A 6000-nucleotide genomic window follows, 5' to 3' on the forward strand; every position below is an offset into this window, starting at 1 on the left:
GCCTCCTATCTTGGAGTTGAAGCCATTACCTCCACATCTCAGGTATGAATTCCTTGGTCCTTGCTCTACTTTACCGATTATTCTTTCCTTTTGTTTGACTAACATGTAGGTTAACTCTACATTGGCGGTGCTCCACAATAGGAAGAAAGCTATTGGGTGGACTTTGGCGAATATTTAGGGAATAAGCTCCGCATTTTGCATGCACAAGATTAACTTGGAGGAATATGCCAAACCCTCCATCGACCATCAAAAGAGACTCAATGAAGCTATGCAAGACGTGGTCAAAAAGGAGATCATAAAGTAGTTACATGCCGGGGTGGTCTACCTCATTTCTGACAGTTCATGGACTTCTCTGGTGCAATGGGTTCCGAAGAAGGTGGGCATAACTATGGTCACCAATGATAAGAACGAGTTGATTCCAACAAGAACGGTGTCTGGGTGGAGAGTGTATATGGACTATCAGAAGCTCAACAAAGTCACAAGGAAAGACCATTTCCCACGACCCTTTCTTGACCAAATGCTTGATAGGTTGGCCAGCCGGGAATTCTATTGCTTTCTAGATCGATATTCGGCTACAATCAAATCCTTATTGCCCTGGAAGATCAAGAGAAAACAACTTTCACTTGTCCCTATGGCACTTTCGCTTTCAAGCGGATGCCATTTGGCTTATGCAATGCACCGACAACGTTTCAATGGTGTATGATGGCGATCTTAATGGATATGGTAGAGGACTACTTTGAAGTCTTCATGGATGACTTTTCGGTAGTCGGGGATTCCTTTGATGATTGCTTGGCAAATTTAGATAAGGTATTGGAGAGGTGTGAAAAAATGAACTTGGTGTTGAATTGGAAAAAATGTCATTTCATGGTCGAGGAGGGTATTGTCCCTGGCCATAAGATTTAAAAGAAGGGAATAGAGGTGGACAAGGTGAAAATAGAGGTGATTTCTAAACTTCCACCTCCAACATCCGTGAAGGGCGTGAGAAGTTTCTTGGGTCACGTGGGGTTCTACCGGCATTTCATAAAGGATTTTTCCAAAGTGGTTAACCCCTTGTGCAAGCTTTTGGAGAAAGATGCTAAATTTCACTTCAACGATGATTACATGAGAGCATTTGAATTTCTCAAGTTCAAGTTGACAACTACTCCCATTATCACCGCTCCTAATTGGAGCATTCCTTTTGAGCTCATGTGTGATGCTAATGATGTAGAGATTGGAGCAGTTTTGGGGCAACGTATCAACAAGATTTTTCATCCTGTCTACTATGCTAGTAAGACTATGAATGATGCCCAAGTCAATTACATCGTTATCAAAAAAGAGCTCATCTCCATTGTGTTTGCTATTGAGAAGTATCGCCTGTACTTGATGGGTGCAAAAGTGATTGTCCACACGGATCATGCGACACTTCATTATCTTGTGAGCAAGAAAGATTCCAAAGTCTGGTTGATGAGATGGGTGATTTTGTTTCAAGAGTTTGATATAGACATCCAAGACTATAAAGGGAGTAAAAATCAAGTGGCGGACTACTTGTCTCGTTTGGAGGATGAGGGGAGGTCGCATGATGTCCTTGAAATCAATGACTCTTTCCTTGATTTTAAACTCTTGGCTATTTCAATGAAAGAGGTGTCATGGTTCGCTGATCTAGCAAATTTTCTTGTAAGTGGTATTATCCCAGATGAGTTCTCTTCAAACCAAAGGAAGAAGCTCAAATGGGATTGTCAAGACTATTTTTGGGATGAACCGTACCTCTTCCAGATTTGCACGGATGGGGTATTTAGAATATGTGTACCGTATAAAGAGAAAAATGTTATTCTTGAGGCTTGTCACTCTTCGCCTTATAGTGGTCACCATGGTGGAGCAAGAACGGTGGCTAAAGTGCTAAGTTGCAGTTTCAATTAGCCCACTCTCTACAAAGATGCAAGTGATATGGTAAAAAGATGTGATGTATGCCAACGGGCCAGTGGAATCTCGAAGAAGAATAAAATGCCTCTCACTACCATTTTGGAGATTGATATCTTTGATGTGTAGGGTATTGACTTCATGGGTCCCTTTATTAGTTCTTGTGGAAACACCTAAATCTTGGTCGCGATTGATTATGTGTCTAAATGGGTTGAGGTCATTGCTCTACCCAACAATGAAGCGAGAAGTGTGGTAGCATTTTTGAAGAAGAATATTTTCACAAGATTTGGTACTCCGCGGTCTATCATAAGCGATGGGGGTCGCATTTTTAGAAAAAAAAATTTCAACACCTTACTCACTCATAAAGTCATGACTCCCTATCATCCACAAGCAAGCGGTCAAGTGGAAGTCTCCAGCCAAGAGATAAAGAGTATCTTGTCCAAAACAGTGAATGCTAACCGGACGGATTGGTCAAAGAAGCTTGATGCTGCACTATGGGATTATCGGACTACTTTCAAAACTCCTATCGGGATGTCTCCATACCGGTTGGTATTTGGCAAAGCTTGTCATCTTTCGGTGGAACTCGAGCACAAAGCCATATGGGCTTTAAAGAAGTTAAATCTTAATTGGGATGCAACCGCTAAGTTGCGGGTTGCACAATTGAATGAATTAGATGAGTTCTGGTACCATGCATATGCAAGTTCGTCCTTGTACAAAGAGATAATGAAGTACCTTCATGAAAAGTACATCCGAAATAAGGAGTTCAAGGTGTGCGATCTTGTTTTGTTGTTCAACTCATGATTGAAGATGTTTCCCGGAAAGTTGAAATCCAAATGGAGTGGTCCCTTTGAAATTGTGGGTATGACACCTTTTGGTACATTGGACTTGAAGAACAAAAATGATGAGGTATTCCGAGTCAATGATCACCAGGTGAACCATTATTTGGGACAAACTGATGATGGCCACGTGGTGGTAGTGATTCATTTGAAGTGATGGTAATCTGCGTCGTGTCCCGATGTTAAATCAGGCGCTTCTTGGGAGACAACCCATGTTTCTTTTTCTTTTTTCATTTATTCTTCTATAGATAGGTGTTATTTTGTGCTAACTGGATTTGAAGTGTGTTGCAGGAATGAGTGTGCTTTACAAGAACTGTGCTCAGAAAAATTGGTTAAGTAAGGAAAAAGTGCGGACCGCACAATTTTGAATGTTACAACAGAAGGCAATTGCGTCCGCCCAATTCTTGTACGGACCGCACATATTGAGATGGAAAAATGCAAACTCTCTAAAGTTTGTTTGTCAGAGAAACAGCCAAAGTGCGGCCGCACAACGAATTCTGCGGTCTGCACCAAAATCTACGGCTGCACAGCTAAATCTGCGGACCGCAGATCATCAAAGGAAAGTGAACCTCCAGGTAACAGAGTGCGGATCACAAAAGGAATTCTGTGGCCGCACTCGTCTCGTTGTTCCCTAGACATATCCTTTTTGTATAAATAGTAATGCTAAGGCTAGTGTACAAAAAAGGGCTAAAACTTTGCACGCATCTGTTCACTCATCTACCACCTAGATACGCATCTGTGATCATTACTTAGCACTATTTCATCACTGGTATATTCAAATCATTTCTAGGATCCTTTAATTTCTTAGTTTAGTTTACAATTTGTTAGTTATTTTAGACCATTTGTCACTAGAAGTAAATTTTCTATCCATATGGGGTTTAAATTGTGTGGGTCAGCTCCTAATTGTTATTTGGGGAATGGGTATCTTGATTATCATGTTTAATTGCTATTACCATGTCCAATTTGTGCATAAATCAAAACTCTTAAAGAATCTGCCCGACCTAATTTTGAAATCTGTGGCCGCACAAGAAATTATGCGGTCCGCAGAAGTGTTGACTAGGGAAGTTGGTAAGGCAATAATATGCGGACCACACTTGTAATTGTGCAGACCGCAGTAATCTCATCGCGGCCGCAGAAAAGTATATGCGGCCGCAGATCAGGCCAATCTCTGTCTTCAAAGAGTTGCCATTTTGAGGTACTCATAATGCGACTGCACTGACAATTGTGCGGACCGCACTTAAGATGTGCGATTGCTCTTAAAATTGTGCGGACCGTAGTTTCATCTCTGCGGCTGCAAGTCCAAATTGTGCGGAACGCACAACCCAGGCTATGGCCATATTTGCAATTGTGCGGACCACACTTCCCTTCCCTGCAAACATATTTTGTTCTATGAATGTCTGTTTATCTGCACTTGAACTTGAACTGACTCATGTTGTTGTTTGTTACAGAAAATGGTTAGATCACGAGGTCGTGGTGATACATCAAAGGGGAGGGGTAAACCTTCCAGAGGCAGAGGCAGAGGCAAAAGCAATTTACCCCTCGCCCTCCAAAGTGTAATCAGTAAGAAAGCCACAACAGGCCTGGGAAGACTGCCCGAACCTTCCGAGTCTAGTTCATATGTCCCATCTAGGGAAGCATCGGAGGGTGACTCAATGCAAGAGCAACCTGCTATTCAATCATAGCCACAACAGCCACATGATATATACCAACTTAGAGACGAGTCATCCTCCTCTAATAGCACTTCGAGGGTTCGAAAGGTGACAGTCAGGCTTCAGAGCCCTCATCCACACATGCTCCCAATACACATGCTACTACAGTGGTTGTTGATGATATTCCGGATGATGGCCGAGGGGGTGATACTAGAGTTGTCGGCCTTGAGAGGTCGAAGAAGAAAGAGAAATTGGAAGATAGGTTTGTTAGTTTGGCTACTTTTCACAAGCTTTCTAGAGTGGTGGACAGTGAGATCCCTCACTCTTGAGCATCAATTCATGATAAAAGACCTTGACAAATACAACTCGGCAGTGTTGAGACAGTTCTGGGAGCGGAAGAGGTGGATGTGGTTCACCAAAAGTGTGATAGATGCCAAGGAAAACCTGGTCCGGGAAATTTACGCCAATGTGGTGCATATAAAGATTCGAAAATAGCCTCTTTACCTCTTCGGGGTAGGGGTAAGGTCTGCGTATACACTACCCTCCCCATACCCCATAAGTGGGATTTCACTGGATTGTTGTTTGTTGTGGCGCATATAAAGAAAGGGACCAAGGTAACAAAAGTGAGAAATCTAAAGGTGAGATTCGATCAGAGCACCCTAAACACATATTTAAGGTTTGAGGATGTGGAGCCTGAGCAATACCTGGAAAAGTTAGCACTGGGAGATGCAGTTCGACCATGGCTAGCTGAGATTCTTGCAGCTCTGGGGCTGCCTCCAACATGGATCACAGCAAGGGTTCCTATTAAGCGGAACACCCTAAATTTTGAGGCAAAGGGATGAAAGACATTCATGTGTAGCATACTAGACCCATGCCAAAATGAAACAAATATTCTGATTCAAGGGTATGTGCTAGTCGCCTCTATCATGGCTGGGTACCCGATCAATGTGGGTGTTGTGATGTTAGCCAACATGTCTGTGGTCGCCAGGCAAGGTGACACCTCCTACATGTATCCCAACACTATCACTGAGTACCTTATGGATGCGGGTGTGGAGCCGAGGGATTTTGATACCAAGGTGCGGGCGAAGAAGCCCTTCTCATGGTATTCATTGATGGGTGGTGGAAACCCAAAGAAAAAGGGTCAACCCTCTATTACTGCAGGCCAGTCTGATGAGCCCGCCGGGGTAGCTGCTGAGACAGTTGACATGCCATCTACTTCAGCAGAGCCTTCTAATGGTGCAACAGCTATGCCTCCATCTCCTTCGCCAGGTCCTTCAGCATAAGTGCCTTCCACATCGGCTTTGAAGACGGTGCCCATGCCCGCTCATCCACTATTTGCACTGCGAGTCTCCCAAACACTGGCGATCCTTAACAATTGGATGCAGACAACCACTGCAAAGTTGTCTGACATATCCAGTGTTGTTGCAGCACTTTCATCCACTCCGACACCCCAGATTCCTCCGACATTGGATGATATATTGAAAAAGATCTTGGAGAACCAGACCACCATCATGGACAACTTGGTAGCACATGGAGCAACGATTGAGGAGCTGGGAAAGCAGGTAAAGAAAATGAAGAAATCTCAGGCGTCCAAGAAATCAGTTGACAGGCTGAGGAGA

This window comes from Nicotiana tabacum, chromosome 4, assembly GCF_000715075.1.
Source record: "Nicotiana tabacum cultivar K326 chromosome 4, ASM71507v2, whole genome shotgun sequence".
Taxonomy (NCBI): Eukaryota; Viridiplantae; Streptophyta; class Magnoliopsida; order Solanales; family Solanaceae; genus Nicotiana; species Nicotiana tabacum.